The 16,154-nt window shown below is 38.2% G+C and overlaps 2 pseudogenes; one reads left to right on the top strand and one right to left on the bottom strand.

Annotated features, from left to right (window-relative positions):
• Positions 1-13,122: 13,122 nt before the first annotated feature.
• On the bottom strand, positions 13,123-14,236 carry LOC149193873 (putative pyruvate, phosphate dikinase regulatory protein, chloroplastic pseudogene; annotated as a pseudogene).
• Positions 14,237-14,954: 718 nt separating this feature from the next.
• Positions 14,955-15,569, top strand: LOC149193872 (E3 ubiquitin-protein ligase At4g11680 pseudogene; annotated as a pseudogene).
• Positions 15,570-16,154: the final 585 nt, after the last annotated feature.

Genomic DNA, 16,154 nt, shown 5'->3' with positions numbered 1-16,154 from the left:
TTGGCTGAAAGAGAGATTTGGTTCTGCCCAATCTATGGTCGGGTGGTACGTGGAAGTCCCTAACTTGGTTGGCTTTTGCATATGATGGATATGAGATATTTTTTGTTGTAAATCATGAGTAATTATACTTGTTATTATGTGGCTTTAATGGTTGTTCTATCATTGTTATTTATCTGGTTATATGCTAGTTATAAGCATGGTTTTATGACACATTCAAGTTATGGATCTTATCATGATTCATTTGTAAAGGAATGATTATTGAATGCATGGCCTGATAGATGTTATTGCAACTATTGTGAGAGGGAATTAGGCCTTCTTGATGATTCTCAGATAGGTTTCAGGTGACTATGTTCAAATATTCATTCATGACTTGTAGATTTCATGTTAGCCATGTGTTTGACATAATGACTATCATGGTTAGGCCCTGGTTAGGTCAAGTCCTTGATTAATTTATATTAATGTCTTTTTTCTAGTGTCATTCATTGTTCTAGAAAGTCTGATCAAGTTTTGGGCAATGGTATGGAGGCTAGCCATGAAAAGGTGGCTTATAATTCACAGTCGCAGGCACTGGACGGGGTAAGCAAGACCGCAATCACTCCCTTGTAGGCTTATGCATTCTAATGGAGGGTTACAATTAAGTTTAGGCAGTGTTTTTCCAACGTCTAGGAGTTCAAATCACTGGAAAATAAGTTTAACTCAGGGTCTGAGCACCTGGGAGGGTGGTTTAGTTCTTTAGGGTCCTATAGCTCTCGAGGAAGGTCAGTAAGGTTTCATTTGTTGACTCCATTTCCTTAAGGTGATCTAGGAGGTCGTGTCATGTCATAGTATCCCTCAACTCATGTTTACAGTGACATGCTAGTTAACGTGGGTAAATGTGGGAGGGGTGGTTACAGATTCGTATCAGAGCATGGTTCAAACACTTGGACCAGATGGGCTAGATGCATGTGGTTATGCATGCATTGTCATGGTAATGGTTGTCATGCATGAGATCATGGTATGTATTTGGTATTTCCATGCATGATGTTCTCATATTGATGATTATGTATATACATGTATCGTGCTAATTTGGACTGATTTTGATTATGGTATCTATTTGGTTTATCTGACATGGAATGCTTGCAGGAAGAAGAGAATCATATATGATAAGAAAAATGGTAGACTATAGTTCATGTGACTCTCCCTACAAAATAGTTGGGCAAAAGGAGATGAGTATTCTCCTGATATATCAGACACATTAATGAGTTTGAGGGTAGAGATCAAAAGTTGTAAGGCAGACAATGAAAATTTGGTTGAGGCTTAGGAAAGGCTTGCAAGGGCTCAGGAAAAGCAGGTAGAGGTCAATGAAATGATCCTTTAGAGTTTGTCAGACTTGCAGAGATAGGGGCAACTGAGGATTAGCGAAGAACAAGAAGAGAAAACTAATGGGTCATATGGTAGAAGGTCTCGGTCAAAATACAGGTTGGATAGAGGGGACACAGTTAGAGCTAGAAGATCATTAGGTACACCTAACATGAGGGCCGATATGTATGGGTTTCATTCTAGTTCCTCATCTAGGAGAAATCATCATCATCACTGTCGTCATCCTTATAGGAGGATTGAGCATTTTCACGAGGAGTTCAAGAAATTCAAGCCTTCAACATTTGATGGAGAGATGAAGAAGTCAAAATATGTAGAGGAATGGTTGCTTGGTATGAAGAAATTATTCAGATTGCATAACTACTCAGAGAATACGAAAGGAAAAATAGATACCTTTGGTTTTAAAGGGAAAGAAGGCATTTGGTGGGAAGATGTGAAGAATGTAAAGGGAATTCGAGAAGAAGAGTTGATTTGGGATGAGTTTGAGAGACTCTTCAAGAATATGTACGAATCTGAGAGATATTATGATGATAGAGTTAAGGATTTTTATGAGATGCAGATGGGTTCCATGAGCTATTGAGGTATGTACCTTTCCTCAAGGATGAGAAAGATTCAAAGGTTCATCAGTGGGTTGCAGCAACTTATAGAGACCAGATTGATTTTGATGAGCCTCAATCACTGGAGTAATCCATTAGGAAACTAAAGAATTTTTATGAGTAGCCAAAGCATAAAGCTAAGCCTAATCATGATTTGAAAGGGAATGTAGAAGTTAAAGGGAAGTGGTCATCGAAGTGGGGAATACCTCAGGATGTAGGTGAGAAAGAGAATGTTGTTTCTTACAAGAGGTTTAATGCAATTGAGAAAGGATATGGGTCACAACCTAGAGAGCAAAAAAATAGAGGTGATGGTAGGGGACTGTTGCAAAGATCATCGCAAGAAGGATTGTCCATTGTACCAGGGTGGTAGGCCTAAGATTTATAATGGCCATAAGGCACATACAATTGGGGATGTTGGTAATAACATTCCTTATATTTGTGCAATTGTGGATAGTAAGCAGGTAGATCACCAGGCATATATTATTGAAATGGAAGGTAAGCTCTGTGGTCGAGTTGTTTCTATTTTGATTGACCCTAGATCTAATTATAGTTATGTTAATCCTGACCTAGTGGATAAGTGTGGTTTGAGAAAAGAAGTGCATGTGGTCTTGGTTGTTGCAGTTGGCTATAGGTACGAAGAGAGTTCATCATTGGGTAAGAACTTGTGCATTTGAGTTGAATAGTATGCCTACATCAACACATCTAAATGTGCTTCCAGTGGGATCATATAGTATGCTTTTGGGTATGGATTGGTTGTACCTCCACATAACCAGATTAGATTTATATGACAAGGCTATTGAGTGCCTAGATGATAATGAAGAAAAGACAACCTTGAATGGAAATAAAAATCCAACATCGGTGAGGGTGGTCACAAATATGAAGGAAACACATAGTTGCAGGAAAGGGTGTGTATTATTTGCGATGCATATTTCCAATGACAAGGGTAAGGATGTCGAGGATGTGGAAGTCCTAAAGAGGTACCATGTCTTGCAGTATTTTGAGGATGTATTCCCAGTAAGATTTTAGAGTTTCCTCTTCATAGGGAAGTGGAATTTTCTATTGAGTTGGTACTAGGAGCGACACTAGCATCAAAGGAACCTTATAGGATGAGCCACTCCAAAGCTAGTGGAATTGAAGTTGCAGTTGAAGGAAATGCTTGACAAGGGATACATTAGGCCAAGTGTATCACCTTGGGGTGCACAAGTGCCTTTTGTGAAAAAGAAGGATGGTACTCTCATATTATGCATTGATTACAAGCAGTTGAACAAGGTGACAATCAAGAACATGTACCCATTACTAAGGATTGATGACTTGTTTGACCAATTGAAGGGAACATCAATGTTCTCAAATATTGATTTGAGATCAAGATATCATAAGGTATGCATCAGAGAAGAGGGCATCTACAAGACTGCTTTCCAAACCAGGTATGGGAATTATGAGTTTATTGTGGTTCCTTTCGGTTTGACTAATGACCCAACTATTTTCATGTGCTTGATGAATATTGTGTTGCATCCTTATTTGGACAAATTTGTTGTTGTATTGATTGATGATATATTGATATATTCTAATAATGAGGAAGAGTGTGTCAAACACATAGCAAAAATTTTGATATTGTTAAGAGAACATCAATTGTGTGCCCATGCAACTTCTTTCAGTCAGAGGTACATTACTTGGAACATGTTGTCCCCAAGGAAGGAATAATAGCGGATCCAAAAAATATAAGAGCTATCATGGAATGGGTGACTCCTAGGAATCTGGATGAGGTCAGATCATTCATGGGGCTAGCAAGTTACTACTAGTGGTTCAGTAGGAACTTCTCACATATTGCCTATCCTATTACATAATTGCAAAGAAAGGGAAATAATTTTGAATGGACAGAGGAATGTGTAGCAAGTTTTGAGCAGTTGAAGCACTTACTTACAAACACTATGGTTTTAAAGATTGCAGATCTAGATAATGACTTTGAGGTGTGCATATATGCTTGCAAGAGAAGACTAGGTGGAGTCTTGATGCAAGAGGGATAGGTGGTGTGCTATGAGTCAAGGAAGCTGAATGAGCATGAGTAGAACTATGTGACTCATGATCTGGAGTTGGCATCCATTATTCATGCATTGAAGATGTGGAGACACTATCTTCTTGGCATGAGGTTTGCGTTGATGAGAAATCTCAGTGGGTTGAGGTACTTGTTTGACCAACTAAATCCAAATTCCAAGCAAGCTAGATGGTTGTATACCCTTAGTGAGTTTGACATTGAGATTAGGTACATTAAAGGAAAGGACAATGGGGTTGCAGATGCTCTTAGTAGAAGAGTGAAATTAAACCATGTTGGAACTGTGAAATCTTATGGGAGATATTTACAAGATCAGATCTTGCAGGCAGGACAACACGATGACATATATTAGCAACTTAAGCATAGGTTACAACAACGCATAGGTGAAAAAGATGTGGATTATCATCTCACAATAGATTGATTCGTGAGATTTAGGGACATTATCTATGTGTCGGATGAAAATGAGCTCAAGAAGCTTACTTGAGGGACTTTCATGTCAAGCCATATTTCAGTCACCTAGGATATCAAAAGACGTTGATAGTTGTGAAGAAGTTCTACTATTGGTGTAATTTGAAGAAGGAAGTGGCATATTTTGTTGCTAGATGTTTGGACTGCCAATAGGTGAAAGATGAGTGCAAGAACCCAGCTGGTTTGTTACAACCTATTTCGATTCTAGACTGAAAATGGGAGTTCATTTCCATGGATTTTATTACAGGCTTTCCGAGGAAATCGAAGCAGCATGAATCCATCATGGTTGTGGTTGAAAGGTTGACCAAGGTAGATCACTTCATAACGGTTAAGCCTATTATTCATCTAGTGAGGTAACACAGGTCTTCATCATAGATATAGTGTGGTTGCATGGTGTTCCAAAGAATATTGTGTTAGATAGAGATGCTAAGTTCACTTCTAGGTTTTGGAAGGATTTGTTTGCAGCTTTAGGTACAGAGTTGGCCTTCAATACAACTTATCATCCACAGACAAATGGACAGACAAAAAAGGTCAATAGGATACTGGAGTATATGCTAAGGATGTATTCCATTCATCAATAACAAAGGTGGTAAGAGTATCATCCACTGGCTAAGCTTGCTTACAATAATGGTTATCAGGAGTCACTAAGGATGAGTCTGTTTAAGGCACTCTATGGGTAGAGTATGTAACACTCCCACCAACTGGAGTGATCCAGTGAATAGGGTACTAATTGGGTTGGACATGTTGGTTGATATAGAACAAGAAATGTATGTTATCAAGAAGAATATAAAGGAAACACATGATAGATGGAAGAGTTATGCAGATCGGCACAGGGAATTTAAGGAGTTTCAGGTTGGGGGGAATGTGTACTTGTGCACTAAGCCCAAGAAGAGCTCCTTGAGGATTGGGTCATGTGCCAAGTTGGCACCTTAGTATTGTGGGCCTTTCGAGATCCTTGAGAGGATTGGTCTAGTGGCCTACAGACTTACACTTCCTTTGATAGTGAAAGTCCATGATGTTTTCCATGTTTCATTGCTTAAAATATATTTAAAGGATGTTGATCATGTGTTTGATTGGTTTGTATTATAGGTGGATCTAGAAGGAGAATTCTAGCGAGAACCTCAGTGCATATTGCAGCAGAAACAACTCATGCTCTGAAACCGAGCAATCGAGCAATTTAAAGTGTAGTGGAAGAACATTGGGCTTGATGAAGCTACATTGGAGATGGATGATCAGATGTGAGCTATGTATCCTTCATTATTTGTCGGTGGAGGAAAATGATTTTTGGTATATGTATATATTTATGTATGGTTGATATTGTAAATATCGCAATGAGCTATGATATAAATCTCCAATAAACTGTATGGTTGTCGTGTTGTCATGTTTATCATGATGGTTTTGCTTTTTAGGAGGTTGTTCATTGTAAACACTGCAATGAGTTAGATTATAAAGCTCCATAGGTAGTATCTTTTGGTTTTCAGTGGTCTCGCTGGTTGTAGGTGTCATAGAACACCGAGGGTGGTGTTCCCCTAAGGGGGCGGGGTCTATAACAACCCTGGGTTAAAAGTTCATGTAATAAAGTTAATAAAGGAAAAATAAGACTAAGGTCATGGGACACATATTCCAAGTTGAATGTTGGGCAAAGCATCCTAGTGGGCATCACTCGTTGTTTATTATGGCTGAGGGGAAATTGGCATGGAAAAGGCTTTAGAAAGGCAAAATGACATTATTGGCATTTTTTTAATGAAAATAAAGGAAATTAGGAGAAAATGAAGGTGAAAGGTCACAGGTTTCATGTGAGGAAGAAATTGAAGGAAAATAGAGGAAAAATGAAGAAATTAGAGGCATTAATAATAAAAAGGCATTGGAGCACCAGATTGGGGCCTTTTGTCGGTTGAGATTTGGAATTGGTTTCAGAAAGGAAAAGAGCACCAAGAGGAGAAAGAAAGCAAGAAATCAAAGTAAGGACAAAGAATGCAAATAAAGCAAAAGAAAGTGAAGGAAAGTAAGGATCAAGCAGCTTCAACGGGAATACTTGTAGGTAATAGGTTGAATGCATGTTTTCCTAGTTAGTTTTGGCATGCATGGTATATGCATGTGTGTATTTGTTTCAATGTTGTCTTTGGCATGGGTTTTTCCTATTTTTAGAATGGTTTTAGCCTTGCCTTGCCACTTTCAGATAGCCATGGTGTGATGGAATTCATTCTTGGTTGAGCTTTGGATTGCCGAAAGGTTTTGGATCTGAGTGAGGTGGTCTCATGAAAATCCCAAGGGTTGGGGGTGGAGATGGTTTTCTCTAGGAAGCCCTCAAAAGGTGGGTGGATTAGGAAATTTTTTCAAGGGATGGTGAAGGAATTCTGAGGTATCCAAGATTTATTTGGTTTTGTGATGTTGAGACTTTTTTAGGTGAGATCACGATAGTGTGATAGTGGAGGTGGTTTAACCTATGGATTCCCTCGATTGTTTATGGATTGGTTTATCCCATGATATCCCACATTCATGCTTGGAATATGGCATGGGGGTGATTGGATGAAAAAGAGATTTGGTTCAACCCAATCTATGGTCGAGTGGTACTTGGAAGTCCCTGACTTGGTTGGCTTTTGCATATGATTGATAATAGCTCTTTTCACTTGTAACTCATAAGTAATTATATTTGTTATTATGTGGCTTTAATGGTTTTTCTATCATTGTTATTTATATGGTTATATGCTAGTTATAAGCATGGTTTTATGACAGATTCAAGTTATGGCTCTTATCATGTTTCATTTGTAAAGGAATGTTTATTGAATGCATGACCTAATAGATGTTATTTCAACTATTGTGAGAGGGAATTAGACCTTCTTGATGATTTTCAGATAAGTTTCAGATCTCTATCTTCATATATGCATTCATGACCTATAGATTTCATGTTTTCCATGTGTTTGACAGAATGACTGTCTTGGTTAGGCTTGGTTAGGTCAAGTCCTTGATTAAGTTTTGTGTTAATGACTTTGTCCTGGTGTCATTCATTTTTTTGGAAAGTCTCATCAAGTTTTGGGTAGGGGTTTGGAGGCTAGCCTTGAATAAGTAGCTTAGATTTTTTGGTCGCAGGTATAGAACTGGGTAAAAAGACTGCAGTCGCTCCCTTACATGCTTATGCATGTGACTCGAGGGTTACAATAGAGTTTAGGCTATGTTATGCTAGCGTTTGGGAGTCCAGATCATTGGAAAATAAGTTTAACTTAGGTTATGAGCATAGGGTGGGTGGTTTAGTTCTTGGGGGTCATGTAGTTCCCTAGGAAGGTCAGTAAGGTTTCATTTTTTAGACTCCATTTCCTTAGGGTGATCTAGGATGTTAGGTCATGTTATAGTAGCCCTCAACTCATGTTTACCCTGGTATGATAGTTAATGTGGGTACATGTGGGAGGGGTGGTTACACTTCCACATCACCTCTCTCATCTAATGATAGTGTGCCAAGTTTTGCCTCGTGGTTGGTCCACTTTGTCAAATACACCATGTCATCATACAAAGATGAGGGGGTCTTGGGCCTTGGTTTTTTGTGATTTTCTATTTTAAGTTTTTGAAGGTCAGATGGGAAATTTTGCTACAAATAATTGGAACTTTGTCCTCTCCCCAACAATAAAACTTGGAGTACCTTCTGATCCTGCCGAGGATGAACTCCCGAGGTTACACGTCCCGTAGGTCCCTTGCTTGCTAATAGCCATTGCCTCTATTGTTGACTTGTAAAATGTCACGTCCTAATCTCACTGCATCTAGCCTTGTCCTCCTGACGTCACACCACCCCAGAGGTTTTGAATTGTGTCTGCCTTAAAAAACTCTTGGGAATGTCTGTCGAGATTATGCGTCTTAGGCAGGACCTGCACTGTACCTTTTTGAGCTTTGATGTACCTATCCCATGCTTCCAACTATGCACCCACGTGGATGACCTTACCACTTATATTATGACTCAACTACGGGGCCCATGACAAAAAAAAACCAAAATTGACTTTTAACCTTAGAACTTTGATCGTACATATATTTTGGTCGAGGAAGCCTTTTTTAGACTTTATTATACCATTGGAAAGGTATTTTCGAGCACTATCCATCTGAGTTGTTTCTAGAAACTTCTGATTTTAACTTCTGTACTAAAAATGGCTCCAATATTTTCTATTTGACCAATTTTCTTGCAACCACCTAAGTTGTGCCACTCCTTTAACATCAATGGCAACATACTTTCAACATACACTTTCCTTATGTATTTTAGGGAGCCCATATATTTAAGGGTGATCAAGTACTAGATACAATCCTCCATTTTGTATTAACATTAAAGGAAGTACGTTTTAATTTTCTTTGTGACCTTTATCATGATTTTGTTCGTTGAATCCTCATTGCCTTTTCTTGAACTTGCATTAATTTTTATGTGTTCAATTTTGTTTTTATGTTAATCAATTGTAATTCAAAGGACAATGGTTTTTCCTTTATTATTTTAAAGTGTTTTATGAACCTTGTGCCTTAAAAATGATAAGAAACCAACAATTATAGTTCTCTTCGAGAGGTAAACCTACTTTTATAATGAATATAATGTACAAGACAATATTTGATGATCCTAAGATTAGCTCTCTCTCTCTCTCTCTCTCTCTCTCTCTCTCTCTCTATATATATATATATATATAGATATATATATATATATATATATATATATATATATATATATATATATGACAAAGGGTATAATTATAATACAATGGGACTATGAGAAGTTTTTTCCTACATAACAATATAACAATAGAAATGTAATCACAAAATATATTGGGCTTAATAAGGGTTTTTAGGGTTTACATGAGGTTTATAAAAGGCTTAATGTGCCCCTCCCTTTGAAATAAGTGTTTTCCTCAACAATTGAAAATTTGTAGGTATTTTTCCATGAACAACTCATCTTCCCATGTTGCTTCTTCCATTGGTAGCTTCTTCCATTTGATGCGATATTTAGTTTAATTACTTATTTCCGTAGTTTCTTAGTCCTTATTTCCAAGATTTTTTTGTAGTACTATTTTCCCTTCTTCATTAAACTCTAGTAGAATAGTTTGGACTAGGATATTGTAATTAATCACCTTATTTAATCAAGAAACATGGAAGATTGTATGTACATGTGAATATGGCAGAAAATTTTATTTGTAAGCCATACTTCCAATCCTTTACAACACCTTATAGGGGCCATAATACCTCAGTGCTAATTTATTGTCCTTATTTTTTGCTTTAGGGACATCTGTTTATATGGTTGTAGTCTCACAAATACCCAATCCCCCACTTTAAATTCCCTTTAATTGTAATGTTGATCTCATTCATATTTGATCCTATTTTGTGCCATAATGAAGTTGTCATTCTATAGTTTGAGAACCTCGTGTTGGTGCTATATGTGGTCCTCTACTGCTTGAGACTTTATAGTACCTTTTAAGGGTGATGTGGTGGATGGAGGATGATAACCATAAAGTGCCATAAATAGTGACATATTTTATGAGGTTTGGAAGAATGTGTTGTACCACCCATCTGCGAAGAGAAACCATTTGACTCATTGTGTATGTTTATCAGATGCAAAACAACGTAGATATCCTTCTAAAAAATCATTCATAATCTCCATTTTTCCAACAGATTAAGGATGATAAGATGAGTTGTGAGCCAATTAAGTACAAGAAAAAAGAAAATAATTCAGTCCAAAAATTTGTGGTGAAAATTAGATCTTTTTCACTTATAATAATTTTTGGTATTCGATGTAGCTTTTGGAACTATTTCCATGAATGCTTCTACTACTATACTTACTTTAAAAGGACGATAAAAAGAGAAAAAATGGGCATAATTTGTCATTCGATCTACCAACTAAAATAATGGCACTCTTTCCTTGATATTTGGGTAAACTTATAATAAAATGCTTTGAAACTTCTTCCCAACATTGGCTTGGTATGGCTAATGGTTGAAGTGTTGAAGCTTGCAGTAGCTTCATAAGGTCTTCTACGTAGGCCTGATGTCTTTGCAGGGGCTTCACTCAATGAACCTCTAACATAGCATGTGTGTTCATGACATACTAAACAATACCCTTAATTTGACTACATATTGGAAAATACCTCTAAAAATCACTTTATTTAACCCCCGACCAATACAAACCCACTACACCTTTCCAATTTAAAAAACCCCTACTTTCACTAGATATTGTAGGTATCCATTTTTTTATTAACATTTTCTATACCACTTTATATTTTTTGATTAACTTTGGGCTCCATTTTTTATACACAACATATAAAAACCCTTTACCCCATATTATATGCTCAATATATCATATCATTTTTTCCTCAATATATATCCCCCAATATGAATGCATGTTGTATGGTATTTCTCCCCTCGTGAAGCCCCCCGTGGGCGTCTTAGCATGTGGGAGATGATTTATTTCCTCTCTAGGTGCTTCCTTGGTGGAGTAAGTGATTTATGTTTTATTTCCTAACTCCAACTTAGGAAAAGTACAATAATTAGAGTCAATTAATTATTGTGGACTATTAAGTCATTTTCTAAGGATAAATAATTTAATTATTTAAGTAACTTAGAAATAATCTCACCCATCGATCTCCAAGATCTTCAAGAAGGGAGATTAGGGTGTTGGGTGTGGAGCTTGATTATCTTCTTTATTTAGAGGTATTGTCACATTGGACCCTAGTTTGTAATGTGGTGGCAACACGGCCCGTAAAATGTACACTGCCAGGGGTGAAACGATGATTATTTGGAGCCCCCCCCTCACGGGGGATCGAGGGAAATGCCCACGATGCTAAAAATAGATGTAAAATTGTCTTTTAAAATGTTGTAATTTCATAGTCAATCTGGGTTGTTCATTAGGCGGAGATATGACGGTAGAAGTTATGTTTAATTTAGGGTTTTTTTTCCCTAGAAGGAAACCCCTCGCTATATATGAGGAAATTGTGTTACGTCTATGTAGATCTGTATTCTGAGTGAGAAAGAGAGAGGAGGTTGTGTGAGAGTGAAGAGGGAATTATAGCGGATCTACTATAGGTTGTGTCTCTTTAGTTTGTTGGATAATATAAAAGGAAGGATTGGTTGTTTCTCCGTTGGCGTAGCCCAAATTGGGTGAACCATGTATATTTGTGTCTCTCTTTTTTTATGTGTTTATATTTTTGCAATATATTTTATGTGTTCCATTGCTCTATAATATATAGTTTTCTAACATAGCGTTAGGGATTTGGGCTTGATGAAGATTATAAAAGAAGCCTAGAAAAGAGGTGAAGACACATAAGAGATCTAGAGAGCAAGTCACAACAAGAGAGAGTGATTTTCTCTAGTGCGAGTGGCTCAGTAGACTAAAGCGTAGAGGAGGAGAAGTATGGGAGAATTTGAGGGTAAATCGAGGAGGTCGAGTTGTGAAGATTACGGGGTTGAGTTGCTGAAGTGAGGCGTAGTTTCTATGGAGGTTGAATTACCAGGGTTGAGTTGTCGGGCATAGAGGTCTATTTCTGGTAATCAGTGGAGTTGATTTCCTTCAAGTCTGTAATGCCCTACTTAATCTTATCATGCAAATTTTATTAGTGTTTAAATTACCTGAAAATATTGACTGATAATTATCAAGAAATATTGGTATATACCTACATTTGTGAAACTGTAAATTTATCTACTGATATAAATTGTATTATTGTTATTACTCAATTCCAAACTTGTCTTCTCAAATTTAATTTTGGATAGGATATTGTCTCCTTCCATTTATTCGAATTTAAATGTCCATATCCTAAAGTGTCATCTCAAAATCTACTTGGGGGAAGATATGGTCTTCTCCAATTAATTTCCAAATTAAATATCCATATCTTATCCCCAAAATGTCTTCTCAAAATCTACTTGGAGGAAGATATGGTCTTCTCCAATTAATTTCCAAATTAAATATCCATATCTTATCTCCAAAATGTCTTCTCAAATCTACTTGGGAGAAGATATGGTAAGAAAAGTCAAGGATACTAAATGAAAGGATGAGGGGGTAGTCATGACATTAATGATAGGTGGTTGAGGTGGATGGGAGGAAGAGGCATAAAAGGGGAAGGATGATGAGAGGAGAGGGGGGATCCTTGGTCTTGGTTTTGGTTTGGTTTTGTTTTGGAGGAGGGATGTGGAGAAAGAGGAGGGAGATCAAACTTGGATCTAGAGAGTGTTGGTTAAACTTGGACACACTACATCTGGTTGGACTTGGGCTTGGAGGGCTAGGGAACCTATGGAGGTTCCTTGGGCTAGGAAATACTTCGTGCTTGGCTAGGAGGAAAATCCAGTTGGGTAGTCAAGAGGAGCATCCCAATAGAGTCAGGAGTTCAAGAGCATCTCAACTAAGCTATTGGAACAGGTATTCCTCTGTTTATTTATTACTTATGTAAATGGTTGCAATGAAATTCTTACTTATTAATTTGTGGTAAAAAAAAATTAATGGTATATTATCATCAAATAAATGTTTAGATATAAGTAAGTTATTTCCCACCTTATTGTGTTTAAAATTATAGAAGTTTTGTTTTTAGTTAGAGGACCTTAAGAGGGAGCCTCACTTGTGGTATCAGAGCCCAGATTCAAAATCTGAGGCCTAACGATGGCTCTCCTTCATCTAAGCAGCTGTGAGTACGGGGTATGTATTTTTCCAAGTGCTTAGGACCTGCACCTTACCCCAACCACAATAACAAGCCATTGTGGATTTTGGGCAAAGAGATTGTTGCCATAATCAAGCTCCTGACGAATATGTTCCATTTTTGAGTAGTTTCTCTTGGAATAGTGTAAACCCAGAGTTTTGGCCCTCACCAACCGTATTGATTGCAAAATGGCAGGACTGATGATCATACTATAGATTGCAAAATGGCAGGACTGATGATCAGACCATAGATTTGTCTTGATCAATTTCAAATAATTCTTTTGGAGGATCAACTCTAAGAACAAGAGGCACATTTGCAACCTTGTACCCCTTTTGAGATAAGTAAATTGAAAGCGGAGTCTTGCTTGTAAGTGAGATGCCAACTAATACCAAGTCTGATTTATGAAGATTGTGAGGCAGGGCTTCATCATCTTGTTTAACTGTGAATTCTATTGGCTCAATTATTTTGAAATAACCTTTTGAGAGGGGTGCGCTTCGGGCTAGACTACCTTGAGGAACTCCTGAGGGTGAAACTCCTAGGTGGGCTGCAATGGATTCAGTGTTCGACCTAAGAATATCAGTATAAGGCAATCCCCACAATTGGCAAGCATTATTTTCCACCCCTGCCATGTTCGGATCTGCCAATGTGTATAGTAGAAGCGCTCCCTCCTTCGATGCTTGTCTAATGATCTCCATAAGACGATCAACCTCATTAATCCCTGAGAATAAATGGGTATTTACACCACAGCCTTTGTCAACTAAACAAGTCTCAAATTGACCCAATGCAACATGGACAGAGTGCTCTGCTATCCATCTAGTGCCATCAGAGACCATGTAAATCGCCTTTCCATAGGGCAAGTATCTTTCATCTTCATCGTCACTCCCTTCATAGTCATCAATTCTATTAGGAATAGAGGGCACGCCATTACTGGTGAAATTATTATTAATGGTTGTAGTAGTGGACTTTGAAGATGATGTTTCTACCTTGTCTTGGACTGGGCAGTCCAATCGCCTACTAGAGCAGATATTCCAAACCCTTGACTGGTGCTGCAATTGTGGGGTACCCTTGGATTTCCAATCGTTGGCCTTTGTGCTATCATTTTCCATGGGAACTTGCTCAAAATCTGGAGCCATTGATGAGGAATTCACAATTGGAATGAAAGAGGATTCAGAGCAAAGTCGTGGTTGTAACATGAGAACCCCAATTGATGCATTTCCAACAATGCAACGAGACAATTTTTGGTAAGATCCACTTTGCAAAATCTTTTAATAACCCCTTAGGCTGACCACATATAACTGCCATAAGGTCAACCAAGATGTATACTGTACTCTTTGGTCACCACTCTCCATTAAGAGGATTTTATTTTCTCTGACAATTCTGATTTTTGTGTTGTTGTAGACCAGGTTGCAATAACCTGCTCTCTACTTTGTTAAGTTCTGCACTCAACTCCTGAACTTGTTTTGTTTGCTGCATATCATATTCCAAGACAACGTCGAAGGAACCCCAGAACCCAATGCTAAAACCTCATGCATCTCTGCGAATAATGCAACCGTCTTAAAGATTTGTAATCTGTAAATAATCTATGAATTATGTCAATCGGGGTAGCAACATTAATATTAGTAGGGCGAAATCTGGTTCAAAACAGTGCTGATTAGGGATTCCGAGGGAATTTGGCAGTCGTTGGAGGTTATCATCTACTTTCCATGTATTCTTTGAATTTGTGCAAGCGAAGCAGTCTTCGGCCTTGCTTAGCCATTCAGGCAGTGGAATTCAGTTCCATGGGGGCTTGAAGTGGTGTTAGAGCTTCATAGGAGGAGAAGTTTAAAGAGGAGAAGTAAAGAAGGTGGTTACATGGATCGAACGAGGGTGTTTAGGTAGTCGGATTCGTCCCCAGATGTAGCCATGGACACTACTCCGCTTCTGGGGAACGAGAATGGATCGTCGAATGCGAGAGAGGAAGGCGCTAGAAGTCTATCGTAGAGGGTGAGCATATAGGGTGCGGTGCGATTTCTACGGAGGGCTAGCAGCCTTAGAATCATGAGGGAGATGTCCATGTTGGTCTGAGAGATAGCCACGGAGCAACTTGAGGAACAATAGAGCAACTAGGCATATTCGAGGCTAGTGGTCGTCCTTGACATAATATGGAACTTGGAATTTGTTTTCATGGTGATGGTGGTGCTCGTCCTCAGCAGGCATGAAAATCCTAACAGGCCCATTAGGGTTTGGGTTGTGGGCTATGCCCTTTAGTGCCTTCTGCACATCATTTGCGTTTGCCTTGAGTATAGAAGGTGACACAACATTGCACAATAGTAGAGGAGAAATTCAGGAGGTCAGAGCGGGCATACTAATAATAATAATAATAATAATAATTCGGCGAACCAGCAGAGCCCCGAAGAGCAGCAGGAGTCGGACAATGCCACCGACGAGCAAGCCAATGAAGGCTTGCCCATAGAGCAGACTAGGTAAATTTCCACACCGTGTTAACTAGATAATTAAAATTGGAAATTGAATTTAATCAAAACTGTAATAGTAAACTGAAACAAAAATGTAAGGTTTTCAAAGTGCCTATGTTTTCTTGTTTTTTTGGGTACATTTTAATGTGCTTTCTTTAAATCTCAGAAGCATTCCAATTGGCTTGAAAACCTCAGTGACAGTATTTTCTCTAGTCACCATATTTTCCCAGGATCGAAATTTAAAATCAAATTTAACGAAAATTTAAGCAAAAATGTTGCTTCCTTTCAAATCTCAGAACCATTGCAACTGGTCCAACATCGTCATGGCTCTCGAAGGCTGAATCATTCATCTTAGCCAAATTTTGTGGCAAGGAGGTATGGGTTTCCTTCGAAATTATTCCGGATTGCACCTGGTTCAACCTCTTAGTTATGCCTTAAGGGGAATTGAACCTTACTGGGTGTCTAGTTTGTGCACTGTAAGTACAGTAAATCTCAGACTGGCTTCGTTGCAGCCTCACTCTGCCTTTCGTCAAGGAATTTTCTTAAATGTCAGAGTTCCAGACTTAACTTCACTGGACTTTGGGTTGAAGGTACCATT

The sequence above is a fragment of the Pinus tabuliformis genome, chromosome 2_2 (assembly GCF_031772625.1).
Source record: "Pinus tabuliformis cultivar Carrire ecotype Pingquan chromosome 2_2, CPIR1, whole genome shotgun sequence".
NCBI lineage: Eukaryota > Viridiplantae > Streptophyta > Pinopsida > Pinales > Pinaceae > Pinus > Pinus tabuliformis.
The sequence above is the reverse complement of the archived record's forward strand: the minus strand, read 5'-3'. Positions and strand labels throughout refer to the sequence as shown.